Source organism: Oncorhynchus gorbuscha, linkage group LG12, assembly GCF_021184085.1.
Source record: "Oncorhynchus gorbuscha isolate QuinsamMale2020 ecotype Even-year linkage group LG12, OgorEven_v1.0, whole genome shotgun sequence".
NCBI classification, from domain to species: Eukaryota; Metazoa; Chordata; class Actinopteri; order Salmoniformes; family Salmonidae; genus Oncorhynchus; species Oncorhynchus gorbuscha.
In genome coordinates, this window is record NC_060184.1 from 32,066,416 (window position 1) to 32,094,388 (window position 27,973).

Sequence of the window (27,973 nt, forward strand, 5' to 3'; positions counted from 1 at the left end):
TTATGCATACTGAACGCTACCCTCCCTTCCCATCAGACCGAGGGTCTCAGTCTTGTTCCAATCACTCCTTCCTGCGTTCTTGTCATGGTCATAGTCCTTGGAGTCTCTGCTGGTGGAGGGTCTCTTGGAGCCTCTGCTGGTGGAGGGTCTCTTGGAGCCTCTGCGTCTCTGGTGGACCCTGCTGGTGGAGGGTCTCTTGGAGTCTCCTTCCCATCAGACCTGGTGGAGGGTCTCAGTCTTGGTTCCAATCTTGGACTCCTTCCTGCTGGTGGAGGGTCTCTTGGAGCCTCTGCTGGTGGAGGGTCTCTTGGAGCCTCTGCTGGTGGGGTGTCCTGGAGTCTCTGCTGGTGGAGGGTCTCTTGGAGTCTCTGCTGGTGGAGGGTCTCTTGGAGCCTCTGCTGGTGGAGGGTCTCTTGGAGCCTCTGCTGGTGGAGGGTCTCCTCTGCTGGTGGAGGTTCTCTTGGTGCCTCTGCTGGTGGAGGGTCTCTTGGAGCCCCCGTGCTGCTTAACCTCCTCCAAAAACTTGTCCAGACTGAAGGGATCCTCCTCAAACTGGACGGGCCGTCACTACGAGGACCGTGATCCGTACCAGAGAACTCACGGTCAGGAACAAACCTGGGAGAGGGAAGGAGAGAGTCAGGATATGTGTTGTTTCTGAAACAGTAGACAAAATGCTGCTGCTGCTGCTGCAAAAAAGTGTTTTGGATCCTTGTAGTTATGACCCATAGAAAGTATAATTCAGGGAATATTTTCTTTAATGGTTTATTTATACAGGTATATGTAAACATATAGCTAACTAGATAATTAAACTGGCTTCTCCCCTCAAGCCATAGGACTGCTGAACAGTTCATCAAATGGCTACCTGGACGATTTGCAATCGAACCCCTCATTTTATTTGCATTTATTATCATTTTTTCCCCACCGACTCTCTTGCAGAGGCTGGATGTACATTCACTGGACTCTAACCACACACACCTCTCTGTTTATTATTTATGCATAGTCACTTTACCCCTACCTATATGTACATCACAGGAGGTTGGTGGCACCTTAATTTGGGAGGATGGGCTCATGGTAATAGGTGGAGTGGTATCAAATCCATCAAACACATGCCATTCCATGTACTCCATTCCAGACAATATTATGAGCCAACCTCCCCACAGCAGCCTCAACTGATGTATATTACCTCAATTAACCCATACCCCTGCACATTAATCCAGTACCACTTGTATATATCCTCATTGTCATTTTATATCATCCTTTAGTTTGTTTAGGACTTTTTAAAAACTGCATTGTTGGTTAAGGGCTTGTAAAGTAAGCATTTCACTGTAAGGTAAAATGTGATTCGATAGAGGACAGACACACTTTAGTAATAAGGGATACAAAGTATATTGAAAGCAGGTGCAATTATCCTCCCATCAATGTCATAGAGATGGAAAGAGGCCTCATCATTGTGTCTGTACCACTATGGCGTCTGTGACAGCATGGGCAGCGCCATTGAGTACATTTTCTTATTTTGTGAAAAAAGTACAAAGCTTATATTGGTGATCCACAGCCTGCAGTGCCTGAATCCTGAACCAAATATTGCGTCATTAATTTATTGTGGCCACTAGATGGCGATGTTTATGCCATTTACACACCATAGGACCCAATTGGAAGAAGACACTGCGCTGATCATTGGCTGTTGGTTCCCAAACCATAGGAATCCCCACCGATGACTACTTAAAAAATGGTGGAAGCCCTCAATGGAAATGTCCATGCTAAAATGGGTTAGATCCAAGTTGAATCCTTTATCCATCTCTATACGCCATGAATAAAAAGTCTGTTCCCCATTATTTTGGATACCATGTTTAGAAGAGGAGATCTCGGTGACTTTGAAAGAGAGGTCTCAAAAAGGAGCATAGGGGGTTTAACGCGTTATTATAGGCACTAAACTCAGTTTTTCAACTGGTACCCGGCTACCTTCAGAATAGTCTTGAGGCTTGTTGGCATCCTAGAGTAAAACCAACAGCATCGTGTTTGTGAGAGTCTCGTCTCTCCATAGAGGGGTGTCGTGTCTTTACTATCATTAACTGAAGACTGATAGTTTTGTAATTAGTTATTATGTGGTTAGACTGATTAATCATGTAACTGTAATTACTAGGAAGTCGGGGCACCAAGGAAAAATATTCAGATTACAAAGTTATAATTTCCTAAAATAACTTATTTTATCTATTCTATCTGATCAATTAGTCTTCGAATTAATGAATTCTTTACTTTACCTCACATTAGTCTCGTAAATTGTTGGTTATCTGCACGAACCCAGTCTTCACTATGAGTCATCCATACATCAATTGTCTTAAATCATTTATTTATTACTAACTAAGTAATTCACAGAAATGCATAAACAAACAAACAAAGGTAAATGTGGTTTCATGAAATGATAGGAGAATGTGCCTGTCACGTTCTGACCTTTTATTTTTATTTCCTTTATTTTGTTTTGTCATTATTTAGTATGGTCAGGGCGTGAGTTGGGTGGACAGTCTATGTTTGTTTTTCTATGTTTTGGGGTATTTCTACGTTTCGGCCTAGTATGGTTCTCAATCAGAGGCAGGTGTCATTAGTTGTCTCTGATTGAGAATCATACTTAGGTAGCCTGGGTTTCACTGTATGTTTGTGGGTGATTGTTCCTGTCTCTGTCTTTGCACCAGATAGGACTGTTTAGGTTTTCCATGTTTATTGTTTTGTAGTGTTCATGTGTACATTTACGTATTAAAAGAACCATGGACACTTACCACGCCGCATATTGGTCCTCTGATCCTTTTCGCCTCTCCTCTTTAGAAGAAGAGGAGGAAATCCCTGACAGTGCCCTAGTGGGCTAAACTGACATGGCGGCTTGTTAGACAAAAGGGGAAGTGGGGGTCACTACAGAGTGATAATTATAACAATTGAAATGCTAATCCTTTGCACATGAACGCTCACTCATTCAGGAATAATTACAATCAATATATTTACGCTCAGTGTGTCGTCTTGATCGCTGGTGAAAAGTTCATTTATTTTGTAGAATTGTCCATCTCTTTCCCTCAGTTGTGGTTACAGGGGATTGTTCAGAGTGACATTCGTTATAGAATGGATGTTTCATCGGTTGTCGTTCTTCGCGTTCAATGATACCGAATTCCTAGCTGCAGACTAGTAATTATTATCAAAGACTTGTTCTTATTCTGTCGTTAACGATAGTCTAAGAGTTTTACCACGTGGTATAGTTAAAAGATTCAGCAATGGTCTACAACCTTTACCTTTACCAATCTTGTAATTGAGGTAAGCTCGGTCTGCTGATCGAAAACCCAAGTGGGGGTTTTATTCAGATGGGCCGAAGAGGGCTGTCCCAGGATGTCTGACCCTAACTTGGCTCGGGGGCGGTCCTCTGATTTAGTTCAAATCAAAAGGGAATCATATTACACAATTATACAAACAGTATCATACTCACTCATTCATCTCATACAACAATTAGATGTAAACCTCATATCTGAGGCTATTATATAAACAGCGTTATGGTAATGTGGCCACACCGACTCCCATGAGCTTTCCCAAGTTGTGACAAACGGACCAGTTCGTAGCTGGATTCTTCACCGATCTTTTATACCTTCTCCGGAACGTAAACGTTGTTCAGACCTCAAGTTCTGTGAGGTGGAAGGATTTCCTTTGTTCTCTATGAAAATGTACTCTCTCTCTACTATGTGGCCATGTGACAGGGTCTTTCATGAATTTACGACCTCTGACCACAGCAGCCTAGTTGAAGGAGGCAAGGGGGAGGCAGGGAGAGGGGGATGGGGTTGCTATACCCAAAGAGGCCAACGTCATGACAGGGGTCAAAATAGTTTGTTGGCCAAACTGTTGGGGACGCTACAGAGAATTTTGTGAGAAGACCGATTTCCCGGGATGTCTCACGGTTTGACAAACACTGCTCTAGCTCTGCCGCCTTTCACGCAGATGCGGAAGGGCGACATCGGCAGACGCAGAGGTTTGAGACGCATCCCATGTAGAAATGTGATATCTAGATAGATATTCTAACTTAATGTAATTAGATTTCCACGGGGACATTGACACATTGGGGTTTCCTTTATTTTGGCAATTACCTGTATGCATTGATGTGTACTGTTTGGAATGCTGTCCATTGAACTTTCTCTGTGTATTATTTCCCCCAATAGAAATGTGATCGAAAAAGGTAGAATGTATCAGTGATGGCAATCTGTCAGATAACGAATACTGTTCTGTAGTGTCTAGAAGGCTATAGCTAGCATCGCATTCCACCACCAGTCCCTGTTAGTGACCGGGTTATCTGTAGAAAACCCAATAAAGAATCCTAACCTATAAACCAGCCAGTACAACGAACTGAGAGTGGATTTCAGTAGACATAATGGACCTTAGGAGAGGGATATTACGAATGAAGCAAGCTGCTCTGCTCTGGTATACGTACTATACTGTAGACTCCTGCATGTCCCGCTTTGGTGCAATATCATTACAGCCCTTACAGTACACATCACTACAGCCCTTACACTACAGACTGCAGCGTCCTTGCATTGCATACATAGGGTAACAAGATTAGGCTTAAACATTGCATTTCTCAGCAGTCGACTGCATCGCTCAATATATCTCTCCCCAGAGAGGAAGCAGTGCCAGGGAAACAGATGGCCTACGATACCTGATGCTCTGCACGCGAGTGATCAGGTCATCAACATACAGTAATATACTGCATATGGATATAGTATAAGCCAGGTCTCGCCAACCCTGTTCATGGAGAACAACCTGTCCTGTAGGTTCACTCCAAACACTGATCTAGCACACTCAATTCTAATAATGAACCTGTTGATAGGCATAAGCAGGTTAGTTAGAACCTAGGTGGGTAGCTCTCCAGGAACAGGGTTGGAGAGCCCTGGTATAAGCTATAGTCAGCAGGGTCATTTAACAGACGGAGGTGGTACCTGTTGCTCTGCATGAGCTTGTCCAGGTCGTCTCCATACATGTCCTTGTCAGAGCTCTACTCTAGTAGAAACACCACTATAGGAGAACCTCTGACAGCACAGCAGGTGTGTGTGTGTGTCACCTTGGTCTGGTTGAATAGTCTCTGGTCGTACTGAGCCTCACTGGAGGCTCTAGGGTTGGGCTGACCCAGACCGCCAGATGGTTAGTTAAGGAAGAAGGCGAGAGAGAGAGACAACATATGGATACGGGAGAGCTTGGTGTTTAGTACCACCTCTGTAGCTTGTGTGTGAAATGAGTTTCTGCACCAAACATAGCACATCACTGTCTGCTAACATTATCACAATCCCAACATATCTGCAGATAATCACATCCAGCAGAAGCGACTGCAAGGTTAAGTAGACGCTCTGGGCTAACCGGCTCTTCATAATGAGGCCATTTACAACCAGCAGTCAGGCCTGTCGTTGTAATCAGTGGCCGTCTCCCTATCCTTTCTTCCTACTGCTCTCCCCCCTTCCCCCTGCCATCATCTGACAGCTCCACTGCAGAGACAGACAACTGGAGCAGAGTAGCCTAATCTCTATGTCCGCCTCTCACCAATTTGCTCTCTCATTTTCTTTGCCTGTCTCCCTCTCGGCCTGTCTCCCTATCTCCCTCTCACTCTCTGAAGCACTGCAGCTGTAGCAGACAGGACAGTCAGGGGGTCTGGGCTGGTGGCTGCTGTGGCCAGCTGCGTTCCTTCAGCGTTCCGAATGAACCATGAATGATTCAGCAGGGTGTGTGTGTGGATGTATGTACCTCTTATCGGGGGAGGCTCGGGAGATGTTCCTGTCGTGCTGTCTCTCTGTCCTCCTGTCATGGGGGATCTCGTCACACTCTCTGGCCTCACCGTCCTCGCCACCTGCCACAGGAGAGAGAGCGGGAGGGAGAGGTGGCGTAGAAGAAAGAGGATAGAGAGGAGAATAAGGGTGAGAGGATGGAGAGAGACGACAGAAAGAGGGGAGGTATGGAGGGAGAAAGCGTGCGAGAGAGAAGGAGCAAGGGTGTTACCAGGCAGCTCACTCACACATAATCAGGACTGACAGCTGAGTAGTCTGCTCTCTGCGTGCACAGAGCTACTTGGACAAGATTCTGAGAAAGGTCTAGGGGTTTGTGTTCCTCAATGCTACATTTGGTTAAACCTCGTCAGTATATTTCATTTCAAATATATTGATTGATTTGTCACAGACCATCCACACGACTTTACAACACTTTACATTGGCAGTCCTTGTACAGGAAAACATGACATCACAAACAGGTGACCTGATCCTAGATCTGTGGTTAGGTTCAAGCAGGAAGAGGTTGTGGACTGACCTCTGTCCCCTCTGTGACCTTTGATCCCTGCCCTGCGTACTCGCGCCATCTGAGCCAGCTCTCTTGAGTTTTTCCTCCTTCTTCTACTTCTCTTTCTGGGCCATCTTCTTCTCCACCTGGGATCTCATCTCCACAGCCTCTCTGGCCTGGATGCAGTAGACACAGAGTTAGTTTACATTCATTTAAATCAACATCACATTTTAAACTTTAGGCTACAATCATAAATGTGGCTTGGAGGCATATAGGCTTAGACACAGCACAACGAAGAGAAAGAAAACACAGAATCTTCATTTTATGATGAGAGAATCACTCTAAAGGCTATAGCCAATATCATACAGAAAAGTAGTCGGTTTTGAAATTGACACAAAAGTCTGTAATTTTTATCATAGGTACACTACAACTGTGAGAGACGGAATCTAAAAAAATTCCAGAAAATCACATTGTATGATTTTTAAAGTAATTAATTTGCATTGTATTGCATGACATAAGTATTTGATCACCGACCTGTTAATTTTTCTTTAAGAAGCCCTCCTGTTCTCCACTCATTACCTGTATTAACTGCACCGGTTTGAACTCGTTACCTGTAAAAAAGACACCTGTCCACACACTCAATCAAACAGACTCCAACCTCTCCACAATGGCCAAGACCAGAGAGGGTGTAAGGACATCAGGGATACAATTGTAGACCTGCACAAGGATGGGATGGGCTTCAGGACAATAGGCAAGCAGCTTGGTGAGAAGGCAACAACTGTTGGCGCAATTATTAAAAAATGGAAGAAGTTCAAGATGACGGTCAATCACCCTCGGTCTGGGGCTCCATGCAAGATCTCACCTCGTGGGGCATCAATGATCATGAGGAAGGTGAGGGATCAGCCCAGAACCACTGTGCTTCTACACCTGCATTGCTTGCTGTTTGGGGTTTTAGGCTGGGTTTCTGTACAGCACTTTGAGATATCAGCTGATGTACGAAGGGCTATATAAATAAATTGGATTTGATTTGATTTGAGAACTACCCGGCAGGACCTGGTCAACGACCTGAAGAGAGCTGGGACCACAGTCTCAAAGAAAACCATAGGGAACCCACTACGCCGTCATTATTTAAAATCCTGCAGCCATGCAAGGTCCCCCTGCTCAAGCCAGCGCATGTCCAGGCCCGTCTGAAGTTTGCCAATGACCATCTAGATGATCCAGAGGAGGAATGGGAGAAAGTCATGTGGTCTGATGAGACAAAAATTTTGCTTTTTGGTCTAAACTCCACTCGCCGTGTTTGGAGGAAGAAGAAGGATGAGTACAACCTCAAGAACACCATCCCAACCATGAAGCATGGAGGTGGAAACATCATTCTTTGGGGATGCTTTTCTGCAAAAGGGACAGGACGACTGCACCGTATTGAGGGGAGGATGGATGGGGCCAGGTTTCGCTAGATCTTGGCCAACATCCTCCTTCCCTCAATAAGAGCATTGAAGATGGGTCGTGGCTGGGTCTTCCAGCATGACAACGACCCAAAACACACAGCCAGGGCAACTAAGGAGTGGCTCCGTAAGAAGCATCTCAAGGTCCTTGAGTGGCCTAGCCAGTCTCCAGACCTGAACCCAATAAATCTTTGGAGGGAGCTGAAAGTCTGTATTGCCCAGCGACAGCCCCGAAACCTGAAGGATCTGAAGAAGGTCTGTATGGAGGAGTGGGCCAAAATCCCTGCGGCAGTGTTTAAACCTGGTCAAGAACTACAGGAAACGTATGATCTCTGTAATTGCAAACAAAGGTTTCTGTACCAAATATTAAGTTCTGCTTTTCTGATGTATCAAATACTTATGTCATGCAATAAAATGCAAAGTAATTACTTAAAATGTTCTGATTTTTGTTTTAGATTCCGTCTCTCCCAGTTGAAGTGTACCTATGATAAAAATTACAGACATCTACATGCTTTGTAAGTAGGAAAACTTGCAAAATCGGAAGTGTATCAAATACTTGTTCTCCCCACTGTATGTATGTATATATATATATTTCAGAGAGACTCAGAGAAGGAATCGCTAATCACAGGACAAACATCGGTTCTCAACCACAAACAGTGTACCTTTCTGTCAGCAATGTAGAGCGCCTCGGCCAGTTTGGCAAAGTTGTCATTGATGTGAACGGTCTGCAGTCCTCTACCGTCCGCTGCCAGATGCTTGTCCAGGGGGGGTGGTGTAACTCGAGAAGACAAACCCAGAATATAGGACTCACCTTTGGGAACACTTTCTATGAAACACACACTCACACATAATTATGTGGTAATGCCAGAGAAGCCGGTGTTTGGAGGATATACTGGCACAGGTCTGGTTAGGCTTTATCTCGGGTCAGCGAACCATGCCAAGATATCCTCCAAACACCGGCTTCGAGGGCATTGTCACTTTTAAACAACAGGTTACCAACATATTCAAATAATGACAGACATATTTCAATTTTTCACACCATTTCATCCTTCCACAAGATATAGTCTCGACACAAATCTAGGGTTGCTACCAATGCCGGCTGGTTGTTCGTTCTATCGGTTTGGTTGCTAGAGATGCGACCCAGTCGTTCATTCTAAATGTTCCATCGCCATACTGGCTGGCAACTTTCTTATCCCTTCCTTGCTAGCTAGTCAACTACAGCTAACTTAGTCACATCAAAAAGTGCAGCCAGAATAACAGCAAAGTCGCCGCATTTGCATAAGCTGTTTTCTAGTGACATTTATTTGGATACATCCATAACAATGATCTAATGAGGCGTGATTTCAACTGGCATAGAACATGTGCTCACTCGTCAGGACACTGTTGTTCAGAGGAGCTAGCCAACAACACAGCTAACACAGTCACTTCAAACTGAAGCTGGAAAGACATCAAACAAGCTGCATTTCATTTCACTTTTTATTTTATTTTTATACATATCCATAAAATGATGCCAGCTGATTCATAATGTCGATTGGCTGAGAAACGCTGCCTGTCTATCTCATCCCCCGAAACTGTCTATATGCTTTTAATAGTGGAGATCAAGTTAATGAAGTGCCTGGCTGGGCTGATGAGACAGTGGATTGCTCAGTCAGATGGAACAGAGTAAATAGGCATTTTAACGTCATAGGATTTAGCCGGTGGTAACTTGTGGAATAGACACAGACTGGAATGCGCTTTTAACCAATCAGCATTCAGGATTAAACCAACCAGTTGTATAATGCCTTATAATAGAAATATAGTGCATTACACAACTTTGCTTTAGGCAATCACAAAAACCACTAGTCATAGAACACAGGAGTGTACTTACAATGTCAGCAATCCTGACCTCAAACAAACACAACCTCCCATTGAGTCAGTGTCTCCAGAAGGAGAGAGCAGAGTTGGTATATCTTTGCGTTCTTCCAGTTTGAGATGCAGGGAGGAATCTCCCTCGACTGTCATCTGGTAGGACAGAGAGAGAAAACGCATCACATCTTTGCTCAACACATCAACACAGCTAGAGAAGAGAGTACATTTCATTTGGACACGAAAAAAGGTGTTGAGTTGAGCTGATCCTTTTACACATTATTAAAAGTAATAAAAACACTATTGGCAACTTAAAATCTCGAGATCAGTTAAGTCTGTCTGAACCCCAACGGTACCTTTCTGCTTGACGAGTCGATGACAGGTGCAGGAGGGGAGGGAGTTCCACCAGGAATATTCTTATTGATCCTGGAATAAGGAACCTTGACACACCACATCCTAGATGACAAAATAAGCGAGTGTGTTTCTAGCTTTATTTAGCAGATGTGCATGACTCAAGTTATCCTAGCACATAGGCAGGTTGGCTGTTTAGCAACAAAAGCGACGAGTGCACAGCTATAGGACAAAACAGACTTTGACGGTTGACAACATGTAAGCTATATTTTGCACAAGGACCACGTATCGTCTCTGAAATACATTGTTACAGTTGCTTGTTAGCTAGCCAGCGAATATTCCGTCAAAACATGACATGGTATCAAGTACAAGATAAAACTAGCTGAAATGAGCCACCCACGATTCCCTACATGGCAGTTTCTGGTCATTGGTGCTAGCTATTTAGGGGCGGCAGGGTAGCCTAGTGGTTAGAGCGTTGGACTAGTAACCAGAAGGTTGCAAGTTCAAACCCCCGAGCTGACAAGGTACAAATCTGTTGTTCTGCCCCTGAACAGGCATTTAACCCACTGTTCCTAGGCCTTGTTAATTAAAGGAAAAATAAAATAAATATCTAGCCCCCCAGAATCACATAACACGTGCACATTGTTTCTGTGACCTTGTCAGCTAACCTGTCTATAGCAAGATAGTGAAAGCACATATGTTTTAAAGTTTAGTCAGTTATGAGTTTAGTCAGCGACGCTGGTGGGAATGTACTTACTTGACGCTTGGGGCTCCATGGGGTCCTTCTGCATCTCCACCATACGTTTGTCCCCCGAGTTGAAGTCCACGCCCTGCTGGGACGGAGTGTACCTGGGGAAATGATACAGGTATCAGAATCAGTATGAATAAATGCATGCATGCATACATTACAGCACAGTGTGTGGAGGATGTATTTTCTAAGTATACCCTAGTGCTCCTGATGCTTTCTATACCGCCCATGATGACAGGATTTATATAGCCTAGTCTTTAGGGCATTCACTCACTGCTACAATGTACAATGTACACACACACACACACACACACACACACACACACACACACACACACACACACACACACACACACACACACACACACACACACACACACACACACACACACACACACACACACACACACACACACACACACACACACACACACACACACACACACACACACACACACACACACACACACACACACTCTACAGGTCACAAACGCCACCATTTTCCCAGTTGTTATTGAAATTCACAGTTTAATGTCTTAATGTACTCTGAAATTAAAGCATAGAACAAATAAACAACTGGAGACAAAAAAAATGTAACCATGGAATCATTTTGTTTAACATAACACTTTGCAGACATAATAGCCAAACACACTTGTGGCATTCTTTCTACAATGGAAATCAAATATTGTTGGGAAAGTTCTTCCCGACACTGTTGCAGAAGTTCCCATAAATGTGTTGCACTTGAAGGTTGCTTTGCGTTCACCCTTCTGCCCAGTTAATCTCAAACCAGCTCCATGGGGTTTAAGGCTGGAGACTGTGCTGGCCATTCCATGATTTGAAGCCTACTGTCTTATTTTCTTCTAAAGTAGTTCTGACATAGCCTGGAGGTATGTTTTGGGTCATTATCTTGCTGTACGATGAACCCCTGCAAAATGCTGTGATCGCCGTTTTGGTTCAGGGTGCCACTCACTCTGTGCAAGTCTGCAACTCTGGATCCAGCAAAAGTGCACGAGACCATCACACTTCCTCCTCCATGTTTGACAGTTTTTTAAAATTTATATTGTACCTTTATTTAACTAGGCAAGTCAGTTAAGAACTAATTCTTATTTTCAATGACAGCCTAGGAACAGTGGGTTCACTGCCTGTTCAGGGGCAGAATGACAGACCTTGTCAGCTCAGGGATTTGAACTTGCAACCTTCCGGTCTCTAGTCCAACGCTCTAACCACTAGGCTACCCTGCCGCCCCAGTTACTGTCACACACTGAGGAACCATCCTTAAGCCTACTTGACGGTGTACAAAAACCCTGCACGATGAACCAAAGTCCTCCTTGAGGTCTTCAGTTGTCCGCTGGCAGTGCTTCATGGCCCAGGCAAGCCTATTTCTTATTTTGTCATCTTAGCAATGGCTTTCTTACTGCCACTCAACCTCTCAAACCTACAGCTCGAGGTATTCTCTTCACAGTTGAAACAGACTTGCTTAAGTTGACCAGTGTTAAGCTGTGCTTGAAGCGGTTGTCCTGTGAGCCACCTATCACGCAAGCTGTTGACTCTCAGAATCTTGTCTTTCGATTCTGTTGTGGCTTTGGGTCTGCCTTTTGATGGTGTAGGAAACTGTACTCACTGACACCGTGGCAATTTCTCTAAAGGAAAGACCTACACTTTTAAGGGTTATAATGGTCTGTCTTCCTTTGTTAATTTTCCCCTCGCCATTATGATAGCAATATACTACTTCCTGCAGTACAATACTGTCCAAATAATGCTTAAGAGGGTGTAGTAACACAGTCTGTTCCAACACGGCTTTTATATAGACTGCGGGTTTGTAAGTAATCAACAAAAGTTGGGACACCCGTAGGAACTGTTAGCATCAACTTTCAAGGCTTAATTTACTTTCATTGCTGCAGAACAGCTGTAAGTTGTTAACCCATTAATTGTTCCCTGAAAAAGGCCCCTTTTCACAACTCTGGAATGTACATTCATTTTCAGCTTTTGGTAAGCTAAACTTTTTTTAAACCTCTGGCAGTTTATCGCTTACCTTTGTACCATTTCAGGTTATTCACTGGACTTAAACTGCTTAAAATGTAGAAAATAGTAAAAATAAAGAAAAACCCTTGAATGAGGAGCTTCAAATAAAGGTGTAGGTGTATAAAATCAAGCACACAGCCATGCAATCTCCATATACAAACATTAGCAGTAGAACGGCCTTACTAAAGAGCTCAGACTTTCAATGTGGCACCGTCATAGTATGCCACTTTTCCAACAAGTCAGTTCCTCAAATTTCTGCCTTGCTAGAGCTTCCCCGGTCAACTGTACGTACTGTTATTGTGAAGTGGAAACTTCTAGGAGCAACAACGGCTCAGCCATGAAGTCGTAAGCCACACAAGTTCACAGAACGGGACTGCAGAGTGCTGAAGCACATAAAAATCCTCTGTCCTCAGTTGCAACACTCACTACCGAGTTCCAAACTGCCTCTGGAAGCAACTTCAGCACAAGTACTGTTCGTCAGGAGCTTAATGAAATGGGTTTCCATGGCCGAGCAGCCGTAGTGCACAAGCCTCCTCAATGCCTAGCATCGGCTGGAGTGGTGTGAATCTTGTCGCCATTGGACTCTGGAGCAGTGGAAACACGTTCTATGGAGTGATAAGTCACGCTTCACCATCTGGCAGTCCGAAGGACTAATCTGGGTTTGGCAGATGCCAGGAATGTTTGGTGGAGGAGGAGTAATGGTCTGGGGCTGTTTTTCATGGTTCAGGATATGCACCTTAGTTCCAGTGAAGGGAAATCTTAACGCTACAGCATACAATGACATTCTAGACCATTCTGTGCTTCCAAGTTTGTGGCAACTGTTTGGGGAAGTCCCTTTCCTGTTTCAGCAAAACAATGCCCCCGTGCACAAAGAAAAATCCATACAGAAATGGTTTGTCGAGATTGGTGTGGAAGAACTTAACTGGCCTGCACAGAGCCCTGACCTCTACCCCATCGAACACCTTTGGGATGAATTGGAACGCCAACTGTGAGCCTGGCCTAGTCACCAACATCAGTGCCCGACCTCACTAATGCTCTTGTGGAGTTGTCCCTGCAGCAATGTTCGAACATCTAGTGGAAAGCCTTCCCAGATGAGAGGTAACTGTTATAGCAGAAAAAGGGGGACCAACTCCATATTAATGCCCATGATTTTGGAATGCGATGTTCGACGAGAAACATGTCCCCATACCTTTGGTCTTGTAGTGTAAATATATACCTGTATTTAGTATTGTATTCAGCGGATTTCATTTAGAAAAAGCCCATATTTTAACTCACGAACCGGCAGTCACTAGTTAGCTTTTCAGTTCACGCTAGTGCCGTTCTGCTGCGGAGCAGCGCCAGAGTTCTATTGAGCATTGACCACTTTTTGATCATGCCCTTGATGACGTTCCATTCACTCTAAATGTGCTACATTCTCACAGTAAATCGTTGGTAACTTTTGGAACCATATATGGTAGAGACATGAGGTTTGGAGTATTGTTTTTCTAACAACATGTTCTATTGAATGGACATACTTGTAGAAACCTTGAATGAATGAATCTTCCATTTTGAAAAGGGAGAAACTCATAAACAACAGTTGGCATCATCCATCACATTCAAAATCCGTACATGATGTACTGTGCTGGGGCCTGTTTTGTCAGCTGCCCTCACAGGCATAGCTGCAGCTATCTTCTGAGAGACCTGCTTCAGCAGAGCATCGCGGGTCTTCTCCGTCAGCTATTTGACAGCCTCCTCGTCAGGCTTCTGCAACTCTGGGGCATAGTCGCTCAGCACTTCCTTAGGAAGCAGGTCTGAGTACTTACTGAAAATCACCTGCACAGTGACAACAGTGGAGACAGCTGAATATATAGAAACTGAACTGTACACAGGTCCTCCGTGACAGTAGTTATTCAAATGATGGCTCTCTGTTTAATACAGGATTGTGGCAAGAAACAGCTTTTTTTACTTGGTAACTAGATGACAATAACAAAAACTTGGTGGGTCACAGCACAGGAAGGAGTCTGGAGACCACTGCTCTATAAAATAAAGATGTGGGCACAGCGATTCATAGGCAATTTCATCCCCAGAATCATGGTTCCCAGCGTCATGGTCCTATGTGGCTCAGTTGGTAATGTATGGCACTTGCAACACCAGGTCTACTACATTGTAGATCTAGGTAGACCAGCTGGATATCTATTAACATTCTTACTGTCCCTGTCTGGCGATGGCGTCGTATTTGATCTTGGCCTCCCCGTCCACCTGTACAGGGCGTTGGAGCACTTCTTCTTCCTTCCCATCTCCAGAGGGAACTGGGCCACGTGGATTTCAGGGAACGCAAAGCCATCTCAAAAGTCCTCCAACACAAGGAAGGTTGTCAAACACTGAGAGACTAGTAGTAAGAAGCAATGTGCAGATGTACCCATTTCCACTGTCCTACAACACAGGGGAGTCCAACACACAAACTGAGAGGAAAAAGCTATATCCCGTGATATCGCTTTTCTGAACATTCAGGGCGTCATTTCTAACACAACACCAACAATAACACAGCTTCAATCCATTAAACTGGGTATGGAGTAAAGTTTAGTACTTCCAGAGAGCGGGGCACCGAGCTATTCCTGTAGCCGTGGGGAGGGGTTTGTCTGCGGGAGGAGACGAGGGCGGTGGAGTGGGACCTCTGTGCCCGGGCCCTCTACTCGGACTCCAGCTGGTGCTGGGACAACTGAGTCGGCGCAGGTTAGGAAATTGTCATTATTTTTGCACCATTAGCTAAGATTTCCACTTCCAACATCTCGACTGTAAACAAGGCCATCTAACGTTAGGATAACGTAGTTAACCTTACGTAGTTACGGTAGCGTATGTGGGCGATGCATGTGCTAGCTGCAAATACTAGTTTTGAAACACAACAGAAGCTTTTGTGTTCGCAGTAGTAACGTGCAGGTACTAATAAACCTGACCCCGATACAATAACTAGCTAAACACCAAAACAAGAAACTGGTGAAGGAGACCAGCTAAGGTTAGCTTGCTAGCTAAGGGAGTAACTAACTAACGTTAGGGAAAGGCCAGGACTCGTCTCAGGAGTTAGCCATAGCTAGCTATAAGCGAACGAACAAAACATCAATTTCAAAGCAATAATATGGCAGTAAAACCTTAGTAACTTTACATAATCTTAACATGACATCTTATCGCTTAAACGCCTGATTGGAATTGTTTTACATTATGTAACAAAAAATAAGGCCTTTCCACAACACTCACTTCATAAGTGACATTCTTGTTTATTCCACAATGTCTATGATCTCGCAATGCTTGCTTCAACGTTTTTCTGAAAACGGCGAGGCAGAGGTTCAAAGTGAGAGGTTTCACTATCAAATCACATTGTATTTGTCACCTGCTTCGTAAACAGCAGGTGTAGACTAACAGTGAAACGCTTACTCAAGGGTCCTTTTCCAACAATGCAGAGTTTAAGATAAATTAAGAATACTGTCATGTATTGTCATGTATTGTCATGTCTTGTCCCTGTGCTTTCTCTTCTCTTCGTTTCCCCCTGCTGGTCTTATTAGGTTTCTTTCTCTCTCTCTCTCTATCCCTCTCTCTCTCTATCGTTCCGTTCCTGCTCCCAGCTGTTCCTCATTCTCCTAACGACCTCGTTTACTCTCTCACACCTGTCCCCTATTTTGCCCTCTGATTAGGTCTCTATTTCTCTCTCGGTTTCTGCCTCTGTCCTTGTCGGATTCTTGTTTGCTGTTTGCTGTGTCCTTGTTCCGTCCTGTCGTGTTTTGCCTTTTCATCAGATGCTGCGTGTGAGCAGGTGTCTCTGTCCGCTACGGCCCGCGCCTACCCGAAGGGACCTGCAGTCTGTTGCCGCTTATCCTGCAATTCTCCTCAACAACTAAAGAGGATTTATGTTTTCCCTGTTTGGACATTTCCTGTAAAGGATTGAGGATTATGTTTTCTCTGTTTGGACTTTAATAAACTCAGTTTCTGTTAAGCTTTTGGGTCCTCACTCACCTGCATAACAAATACAAATAGTGACACAAGGAATACATATACAGTGAATAACGATAAAGAGTCATGCCCTCTTCACAACTGTGTGGGTATGGACCATGTTAATTCCTTAGTTATGTGGACACACATGAACTTGGAGCTCTTGACCCACTCCAGTACAGCTCCATCGATGTGGATGGGGGCGTGCTTGCCCATTAGTTTTCTGTAGTTCACAATCAGCTCCTTTGTCTTGCTGACATTGAGGAAGAGGTTGTTGTTCTTGAACCATACTGCCAGGTCTGTGGCCACTTCCCTCTAGACTGGTTCATCATCATCGGTGATCAGTCCTACCACCGCTGTGTCGTCAGCAAACTAGATGATGGTGTTGGAGTCGTGCGCGGCCACACAGTCGTGGATGAACAGAGAGTAAAGAAGGGTCTAAGCACACGCGCCTGAGGGGGGTCTTACTCACATCGGCTACAGAGCGCAAGATCACAGAGTCGTCCGGAACATCTGGTACTCTCATGCATGGTTCAGTGTTGCTTGCCTTGAAGTGATCATTTAGCTTGTCTGTTAGACTCATGTCACTGGGCAGCTCGTGGCTGGGTTTCTTGGTAATCCATGATAGTTTGCAAGCCATGCCACATCCATCCTGCCAGAGCCGGCGTAGTAGGGTTCAATCTTAGTCCTGTATTAACGCTTTGCCTGTTTGATGGTTTGCCGGAGGTCATAGCCATCAAACAGGGTCACCAAAATCTAGCCAAAATATGTGCTTATTTTGGACCTAAGCTTGCCACCTGCCTTCCCACCTTTGGGACAATGACTCCCGTTGTTAGGGTGGAGACTTGAGCATCTCGTCATTATACATATACAATTGGATAAAGCCAATGTTGACTTTGTGGCTGTGCTATCTAGTGGAAACTGTTGTATGGGAGAGTAGGGGTGTGTGGAAAAGAGTGGGTGTGTCGAAAGGAAAATAGTGGACGTGTGGAAAGGAGTGGTTGTGTTGAAAGCGCTCTGCTATAGATTAGATGGTTTTGATTGAACTGTGTTTTTTCTTTTACGTTGAGCTACCAGAGGATGAGTCTGAGGATGAGTCTGCCAGAGGATGAGACTGAGAAGTATTTCACTGTATATTTTCACTTATAAAGTTATATGTTTATTTTTTATTAAAAGTGCTGATGTAACTCTACCTACATGTACATATTACCTCAATTACCTCAACTAACCGGTGCCCATTGACTCTGTACCGGTACCCCCTGTATATAGCCTCGCTTGTTATTTTACTGCTGCTGCTGAATTATTTGTTACTTTTATCTTCTATTCTCTACTTATCTAGTATTTACTTAACACTTAAAAAAAATATTCTTAAAGCATTGCTGGTTAAGGGCTTGTAAGCAAGCATTTCACAATTTGATTTGATGATGGCTGCAGTGTTGCTTACATTGACTTGGCTACTCCGTAACTTGTCAAGCAGGGGGCGAAGGGCACAGTGTTGTTGCCATTCATGCCTTCCCCAATGAGTAGTAGACTGTATGTTTGTATCAAGGTTACATCTACAGTATGGTTATCAATATCAGTTATATTTTTGGGTAGGCTGCTATCCTACTTGAAATAAAATCATGGGAGGGGAAAATGCTACCCCCACTGCTAATGGCCCAGCAAAGGCAATTCAGGTGAGGAGCCCCTGCAACAAAGCAACTCACGCCAAACATTTAAGACTAGATAGCACATTAATCAGTGATCCACAAGGATGTCCAAGGTGAAATAGCTTATGAAATCTAGCGATAGGCTATTAGACGTCAAATATATAGGGCGAAGTCAGAAAAAGTGGAACCTCCATTTTGAGGCCTAGCATTCTACACTGCCTCAAAATGATCCGAATTAGGCTATTGAGAAGATGGCAGAAAGAGCATCGATGACCCAAAAGATAAATGCTGCCTTGTCTCATTCATCTCCCTGTCACTCATCCTCAATCCTCTGACAGTGTTATTTCTCCAAACCCTGTCAGCTCACATCCATCACAGCATTTCCGCATCAGATCAAACTTCATTAGGTGTCCATTCGCCAAAAGAAGACACAATAAAGACCAAAATAGCAATAGCCTAAGTGCCTCTTCAATACTGTTGACCTTTGTGCAGGTCTTTTCTAATATGTTCCACTGAATGGAAATCCCTCTTTGAGACTTTCTCCAATAGGATACGTATTGTATTAATACATAACAGTGGGTCACATCCCGTGTGGAAAATATATAGAATAATGTATTAACAAGGTTCTTAAGTGTTCTACCTGGAACTTGGAAGTGATACATATGGCAGTAAATACACTTACACGATTCATTGAAGATTCTTGTAATATACAACTTGTATGTTGCATGTATTGTATGAAAAACATACATTAGAGACATGTAAACAAATCCTTCTAAAGTCTCAATTGGTTTTTTTTATTTTTTTACCTTTATTTAACCAGGCAAGTCAGTTAAGAACATATTCTTATTTTCAATGACGGCCTGGGAACAGTGGGTTAACTGCCTGTTCAGGAGCAGAATGACAGATTTGTACCTTGTCAGCTCAGGGGTTTGAACTCACAACCTTCCAGTTACTAGTCCAACGCTATAACCACTAGGCTACGCTGCCGCCCCAGATACAATATCTATGTAGGAAAATGACCTCAATCATGTATTCAAATGAGTTTTGCCACATACATGTGTATGTTAACACATACAGTGCCTTCGGGAAATTATTCAGACCCCTTGACTTCTTCCAAATTTTGTTACGTTACAGCTTTATTTTAAAATGTATTAAATTGTCACGTCCTGACCATAGGAAGCCTTAATTTTCTATGGTAGAGTAGGTCAGTGCGTGACTAGGGATTTAGTCTAGTTTATATTTTCTATGTGGGGTTCTAGTTTGTTTTTTCTATGTTGGTGGGTTGGTAGGATTCCCAATTGAGGCAGCTGGCTATCGTTGTCTCTAATTGGGGATCATACTTAAGTAGCATTTTTACACCTGTGTGTTATGGGATAATCTTTTGAGTAAGTGTATGTAGCACCTCTGTTGTCACGGTTTGTTGTGTCGTTGGTTTGTTTTGCAAATTTTCACTTTCGCCTTGGTCCGTCTATACAAATGAACGTGACAGAATATCCCATCAACAAAGGACCAAGCAGCGTGCCCGGGAGGAGATGGCATCCTGGATCTTTGGCGGAGATCAGGGAGAGAACATCCTGGACTTGGGATGACATAATGGCAGGAGAGAAGAGCCTGCCATGGAAGCAGGCAGAAGCAGCGAGGGAGGGACAGCGACGTAGTCGGGGAGGAAGGCCACAGAAACCCCACATTTTTTTTATGGGGGGGGGGGCACATGGAGCAGTTGGCAGAGCCGAGGAGTGAACCAGAGCCAGTCTGGGAGAAGAGGGAGAATGTGGAGGAGAGAGAAATGAGAGAGTTATTGAATTGGTGGAGGATGCACGACATTTGCCCTAAGGAGCGTGTTATCGATTTAAAGCCACCTGAGTCAGCTCTCCGTACTCATCCTGAGAAGTGTGTCAAAGTTCCGGTACAAGTGATGCCGGTTATACGCACCAGGTCTCCAGTACGCCTTCCCAGCCCAGTACGTCCTGTGTCAACTCCCCGCAATCACCGTGCGAGGTGTGTCATGGTTCCGGCACCATCTGTGCCAGTTCTACGCACCAGGTCTTCAGTACGCCTCCACAGCCCAGTACGTCCTGTGCTATCTTCCCGCACTCACCGTGCGGAGTGTGTCATCGTTCCGGCACCATCTGTGCCAGCTCTATGCACCAGGTCTCCAGTACACCTTCCCAGCCCAGTACGTCCTGAGCTAGCTTCCCGCACTCACCGTGCGGAGTGTGTCATCGTTCCGGCACCATCTGTGCCAGTTCTACGCACCAGGTCTCCAGTATACCTTCCCAGCCCAGTACGTCCTGTGCTAGCTTCCAGCACTCACCGTGCAGAGTGTGTCATGGTTTCTGCACCATCTGTGCCAGCTCTATGCACCAGGTCTCCAGTGTGCCTCCACAGCCCAGTACGTCCTGTGCCTGCTCCTTGCACTTTCCCTCAAGTGCGGTTCCCCAGTCTGGTATGTCCTGTGCCTGCTCCTCGCACTTTCCCTCAAGTGCGTGTCCCCAGTCCAGTACGTCCTGTGCCTGCTCAACGCACTCTCCTTGAAGTGTGTGTTCCCAGTCAGGTAGGTCCTGTTCCTGCTCCTCGCACTCTCCCTCAAGTTTGCCTTCTCAGTCCGGTATGTCCTGTGCCTGCTCCTCGCGCCCACCCTGAGGTGCGTGTCACCAGCCCGGTACCACCAGTGCCGGCCACACCAGGCTTCCTGCGACGATCCCCAGTCCAGAGCTTCCGGCGACAGTTCCCAGTCCAGAGCTTCCGGCGAACGTGACATAAATAAAACAATTTCCTCCGAAAAATAAATACAATACCACATAATAACAAAGGAAAAATAGTTTTTTGGAAATGTTTGAAAATGTATTAAAAACAAACAGAATCATATACATTTTAAGAGAAGGGATGACCTTAATGTATGTCAAATAGAGGCACAATGGGCTCAAGTACATCTGCCTCACCAGGCACCCATATTGGTAGGATGTGTGTATAGACCTCCTAGCTCTAAGGTGTGCTATCTGGGTAACTTATGTACTGGGTTTGACCAGGCCACAGATAGCAACAGAGATGTATTTATCTTGGGGGATTTTAATATAAATTGGAAGGATCACAATAATTCCAATAGTACAAAATTGATGAGATATGCCAAGAACTGTGGTTTGAAACAAATGGTTAATGATACTACTAGATCTTCAATTAAGTTGGGTCATCGTTCAGACACATGCATTGATCAGATTTTCTGTAATATACCATTGCAATGCTTAAAAGCCAGATTAATGCCAGTGGGCTGGACAGACCATAATATTGTGACCATAACCATAAACACCAAGGTTCCAAAGAAACCCCCTAGGATTGTGGTCAAGAGAAATATTAAAACATTTCATCATGAGCTATTTCTAAATGATTTGGCTGCTGTACCCTGGGAGCTGATTTATCTAGAGGATGATTTAAATCACGCTACAGGAATGTTTTATTGATTTGCTCACTGAGGTAATGGACCATCATGCCCCTTTAAGAAAGAGTACAGTTGGTGCCCGTCCATCTCCATGGATTGATGAAGGAACTGGGTGAGGCTTTTCCTCAAAGAAATATGTCAATGCTTTAATTGATTGGAAAAATGATTCTATAAAGGTATGGAACACAGTTAAGGGCTTACTTGGTACATCTATCTCATCACGCCCATCTAGTGTGGAGGTTGACGGGAGAATAATAACAAAACCAGTTGATATTGCCAATCATTTTGAAAAGACCAAAACAGCATGGGATACAATTAAGTATAAGAGGAGTACAAATTGAAGAAGTGGCAGAAACAAAACTATTGGGAGTGCAGCTAGACAACTCCTTATCATGGTCGTCTCAAATAACCAATCTATGTAAAAAAAAAAAAATATTAAAACAGCATGCATAATCAGAAGGATAGCTAAATATTTACCAGGAAAAATTATTCAGCAAATAACACAAGCATGAATTGAGAGTCAGGTGAACTACTGTTCTGTGGTCTGGGGAAATGCATCATCAAGTGAAGTTAGGAGGCTGCAGAATGCACAGAACAAAGCAGCAAGGATTGTTTTAAGGTGGAGATATGTTTCTTCTGTTGCAGTCATGCGCAATGCTCTTGGTTGGTCATCAATCGATAAGATAATTGAAAGGAACATGCTTATTTTATTTCATAATATACATAATTTAAAATGGCCAAGTTCTATTCACAACAGTATTCAGTTGGTAAGAGACAGACATTCAGTAAATACAAGGAATAGATTGTCCACCATCTATGCGTTATCTAGACAGAAAAGAGAAATAGGCAAAAGAACATTTCGATTTATTTATCTTATTTCACCTTGATTTAACCAGGTAGGCAAGTTGAGAACAAGTTCTCATTTACAACTGCGACCTGGCCAAGATAAAGCAAAGCAGTTTGACACATACAACAACACAGAGTTACACATGGAGTAAAACAAACATACAGTCAATAATACAGTAGAAAAATAAGTCTAAATACAATGTGAGCAAGTGAGGTGAGATAAGGGAGGTAAAGGCAAAAAAAGGCAATGGTGGCGAAGTAAATACATTATAGCAAGTAAAACACTGGAATGGTTGATTTGCAGTGGAAGAATGTGCAAAGTAGAGATAGAAACAATGGGGTGAAAAGGAGCAAAATAAATAAATAAATACAGTAGGGAAAGAGGTAGTTGTTTGGGCTAAATTATAGATGGGCTATGTACAGGTGCAGTAATCTGTGAGCTGCTCTGACAGCTGGTGCTTAAAACTAGGGAGGGAGATAAGTGTTTCCAGTTTCAGAGATTGTTGTAGTTCGTTCCAGTCATTGGCAGCAGAGAACTGGAAGGAGAAGCGGCCAAAGGAAGAATTGGTTTTGGGGTTGACCAGAGAGATATACCTGCTGTAGCGCGTGCTACAGGTTGGTGCTGCTATGGTGACCAGCGAGCTGAGATAAAGGGGGAACTTTACCTACAGGGTCTTGTAGATGACCTGGAGCCAGTGGGTTTGGCGACGAGTATGAAGCAAGGGCCAGCCAACGAGAGCGTACAGGTCGCAGTGGTGGGTAGAATATGGGGCTTTGGTGACAAAACAGATGGCACTGTGATAGACTGCAACCAATTTATTGAGTAGGGTATTGGAGGCTATTTTGTGAATTACATCGCCGAAGTTGAGGATTGGTAAGATAGTCAGTTTTACAAAGGTATGTTTGGCAGCATGAGTGAAGGATGCTTTGTTGCGAAATAGGAAGCTAATTCTAGATTTAACATTGGATTGGAGATGTTTGATGTGAGTCTGGAAGGAGAGTTTACAGTCTAACCAGACACCTAGGTATTTGTAGTTGTCCACCTACAAGTCAGAGCCGTCCAGAGTAGTGATGTTGGACAGGCGGGCAGGTGCAGGTAGTGATCGGTTGAAGAGCATGCATTTAGTTTTACTTGTATTTAAGAGCAATTAGAGGCCATGGAAGGAGAGTTGTATGGCATTGAAGCTCACCTGGAGGGTTGTTAACACAGTGTCCAAAGAAGGGCCAAAAGTATACAGAATGGTGTCGTCTGCGTAGAGGTGGATCAGAGACTAACCAGCAGCAAGTGCGACATCATTGATGTATACAGAGAAGAGAGTTGGTCCAATAATTGAACCCTGTGGCACCCCCATAGAGACTGCCAGAGGCCCATTTCTTTATTTAGAGCAATAAATACATAGAATAAATTAACTGAGCAAACCAGAAACCTTTCAATATATACATTTAAACATGATTTTAAAACAATTTAAATATACTACCTAGAAATGTTGTGGGACTATAGTAGATGAAGAATCAATATTTTTTTTAGATTGAGTATTTATTGGGTCATTATGTAAGTATATTATGTATGTTTGTAATAGTGTGTTATATGTGGAAATGTGTTCGTATTATAAATGGTATTTTAATGTAAAACTCTTTAGTCATATCTCAATTGATCTATTTGCTTATGGCCTTGCCTACACTTAGCGACTTGTTTTTTAAATTATATGAGCAAATTAATATTCCATTTTATTTGGAACGGCAAGCCAGACTAAATTAAACAGTCCTACATGAATTTGGAGGGCTGAAATTATTAAATATTAAAGCATTAGACCTCTCACTAAAGGCTTCAGAATGAGTTATTCTTAAATCCAAACTGGTTCTCTAGCAGATTAGAATGTCTCACCCCATGTCCAAGAATGGCATTTTTAGTAAGAATGTCTCACCCCATGTCCAAGAATGGCATTTTTCCCTTTAATTTAATTTCAACCTCACACTTTCCAATATTTGAAAATGAAATTGTCTCCAAAATATCACTATTTTTAAAACAAGCCATAGAAAGTTGGTGGCAATTTCAGTTTATTCCACCAGAAAAGACAGAACAAATATTACAACAAATATTATCGGCAAATGATTATGGCAGCTCACCACACCTGTCTGATTCAGAGGGGTTAGGTTAAATGCCGGGAGACACATTTCAGTTGAAAGCATTCAGTTGTACAACTGACTAGATATCCCCTTTCCCTTTCCTTTAAACTCAAATATACTATTTGATAAAAAAAAACATTATATGTATATATATATATTTTTAAATTGTATAATCTTTGTAAATTATATAAATAGGACTGGTGGAGTTATGGTGGAGTTATGTCTCACTTGCAGCTAACAAAAATACATGGAAATGTCTGCTATCCAAAATTACAACCAACTAATTGCAGCATTACTGCAAAAATGAAAGAGGTAAGTGGAAGGGGAAGAAAGTAAGGAACTTGTATGTTGGCCCTGCATTAAAGAACAAAATTGGTTAAATAAAATTGGGATGAATAAAAAAGTATACCAGTTTAATTTAAGCCGTTGGAAATGATGCAGACAATTACAATGATGGAAGACACAATCTATCTGCAATATTAAAGCTGATTTACACCTGAAAAAATTAAGAATAACTCAAAAATGAAACAAGCTCTTCCAAGACAGTCCAAAGAAAGCATTTGGTCTAGATCAGTGGTCACCAACCTTTTCAAGACTAAGATCACATCCCAAGTCCAAATGTAAACCAAGATCTACCACTTGCAAAAATGATGGAAAACAAGGCCACAATGTAGTTCCACTTTGACATTCTTTATTTTGTTACCTGTCAGTCACATGCAAAGTATTCATTTAATTATACAAATAGTATAATCAGAAGTAAGTGCAACTATCATTCAACATTTTAAAACAGTCATATTACATTGTTCAATATTTCAACTGGCCTATTACTCATTCACCATTCATGTATATATGCTCCTGACTGGCACAGCGGTCTAAGGCACTGCATCTCAGTGCTAGAGGCGTCACTGCAGTCCCTGGTTTGAATCCAGGCTGCATTACATGATGCATGGCCTGAGATGCACTGCAGCATCATTGTAATTGTCTGCATCATTTCCAACCCCTTAAAACCTGTTGCGAATCTAGGGGCAGTATTTTCATTTTTGGAAAAAAAACGTTCCCGTTTTAAATGGGATATTTTGTCAGGACAAGATGCTAGAATATGCATAGAATTGACATCTTTGGATAGAAAACACTATAATGTTTCCAAAACTGTAAAGATATTGTCTGTGAGTATAACAAAACTGATGTTGCAGGCGAAAGCCTGAGAAAAATCCAATCCGGCAGTGCCCCATATTTTGAAAGCGCTGCAGATGCACTGCAGCTCAGGCTGTGATTGGGCGGCACACAATTGGACCAGCGTCATTTGGGTTTGGCTGGCGTAGCCTGTCATTGTAAATAATACTTTGTTCTTAACTGATTTGCCTAGTAAAATAAAGCTAAATTAAAAATATATATAATCTCAATAATCAGTAAATTACAAGCCTAAGCCAATCATGTACAGTACTGTTTCCCTTTCCCTTTCCCTTTTTGAACAGCACCTTTTGTAAACAATATAGCCTACAACAGATTTAAAACTGGCAATACTCACTCACTCTGATGGCTGTTGATGAGAGCCCCACACACATTCAATGTGATGGCTGTGATTGCACACTCTCAGCAAGTGCTCTGTAGTCTGGCTCGTACTTTGACACAGCAAGTCTGACACTGTTTGTGAGATTAGTTAGACAAGACCTGTTCTTTGACTTGATTCTTTTCATCTGTGAAAGGGCCATCTCACAGAGATATGTTCACCCAAAGTAGGCCTTCACCTTAAGCGCCACAGGATGAAAGGAGGGGAAACTTCAGTGTTTACAAGACCCCAAAAGTCACTGTCTCTTGATCTTGCTTTCAACTCGATGTCATATTGTAATTCAATTATCTCCATGTCAACTCCGATTGGTAAAGCAAATACCTGCTGGAATCTGGCGGACATCTCCTCGATCTCAAAGGGGAGGAAAGGGTTTGAGATAAATGCAACAACCTCCCCTATGTCATTTAACTCCTGAAAACACCTGTTGAATTCGGATGCCAGTTTCTCCAGGTGGGCGCAGAATTCTTGTGGGAGAAAAGCATCTTTGTTTCCAATGTTTTGTGACATTTTCTCCAGGTTTGGGAAGTGCACCAGCCTTCCATTCCACAGATGAGAGGCCCACACACCCACCTTGGCCGTAAAAACTGGGAGGCCCACACACCCACCTTGTCCTTAAAGGCTGGGAGGCCCACACACCCACCTTGGCCTTAAAGGCATTGACAGCGCTGATGATGTGTGCCACGTCTTTTGTCTTTTCCCTGAAGCTCATAGTTGAGCTTTAGTTCAGCTCATAGTTCAGTTTTGCTGTTATGTTCTCGTGAGGAAACCTCAGTCTAGCAGCCATGCATCATCAGACAGTTCCTCATACTCCTCATTTCGTGACTCAGAAATGATTTGATCTCGGGCAGCAAGTCAACAAATCTCTGCAGTACTTTCCCGCGACTCAATCGCCTTATGCAAGCGTGCAGAGTCAAGCCACCGTATGCAGCATCAAGCTCATCTAATAAAGATTTAAAACAAGCGGTGCTGAAGTCCTTTTGTGCGAATTGAATTAACAATCATAACGGACAGACATAACTGGGGTGCCACAGGGTGGGATTGTCTCACCTTACTTCTTCCAGCTCCACATGTCCACTCGGAGAGACATATGTGATGACACTGGCTGCGACGACAAAATTGGGCTGTCCCATGCTATAAGGCTAGCAAACTTTAAAAAATGGCACCTTTTTAAATTGAACCTTTATTTAACTATTTAACTACTATAAGAACAAGTTCTTATTTACAATGACGGCCTACCGGGGAACAGTGGGTTAACTGCCTTGTTCAGCGGCAAAACGACAGATTTGTACCTTGTCAGCTCGGGGATAACCAACTGGAGGAACAAAATGCTTCTTTTTGGAAAGAACTCACTGGGCAGTGGACAAAAACTGGTTGAATCAACAAAGTTTATATGTCCTCTCAACCCTAAAGATGAACGTGATGACATTGAATCAACGTGGAAAACTGCTTAAAATAGCAAAATCCACTTGTATTTGTCACATGCTTGGTGAACAACAGCCGTGGACAAACAGTGAGATGCTTACTGACGGGTCCATCCCAACAATGCAGAGAACAAGAAAATAGAGAAATAATAGAAAAGTAAAACTTGTAATAATAGATACACAATGAGTAACGATAACTTAGCTTATAAAAAAGGGGTACCAGTACTGAGTCGATGTGTAGGGGTATGAGGTAATTGAGGTAGATATGTACATGTAA

The 27,973-nt window shown here is 43.3% G+C and overlaps 1 pseudogene; it reads right to left on the reverse strand.

The window, feature by feature from the left end:
* On the reverse strand, positions 1 to 26,984 carry LOC123990362 (annotated as a pseudogene).
* Between the last annotated feature and the right edge of the window lie 989 nt (positions 26,985 to 27,973).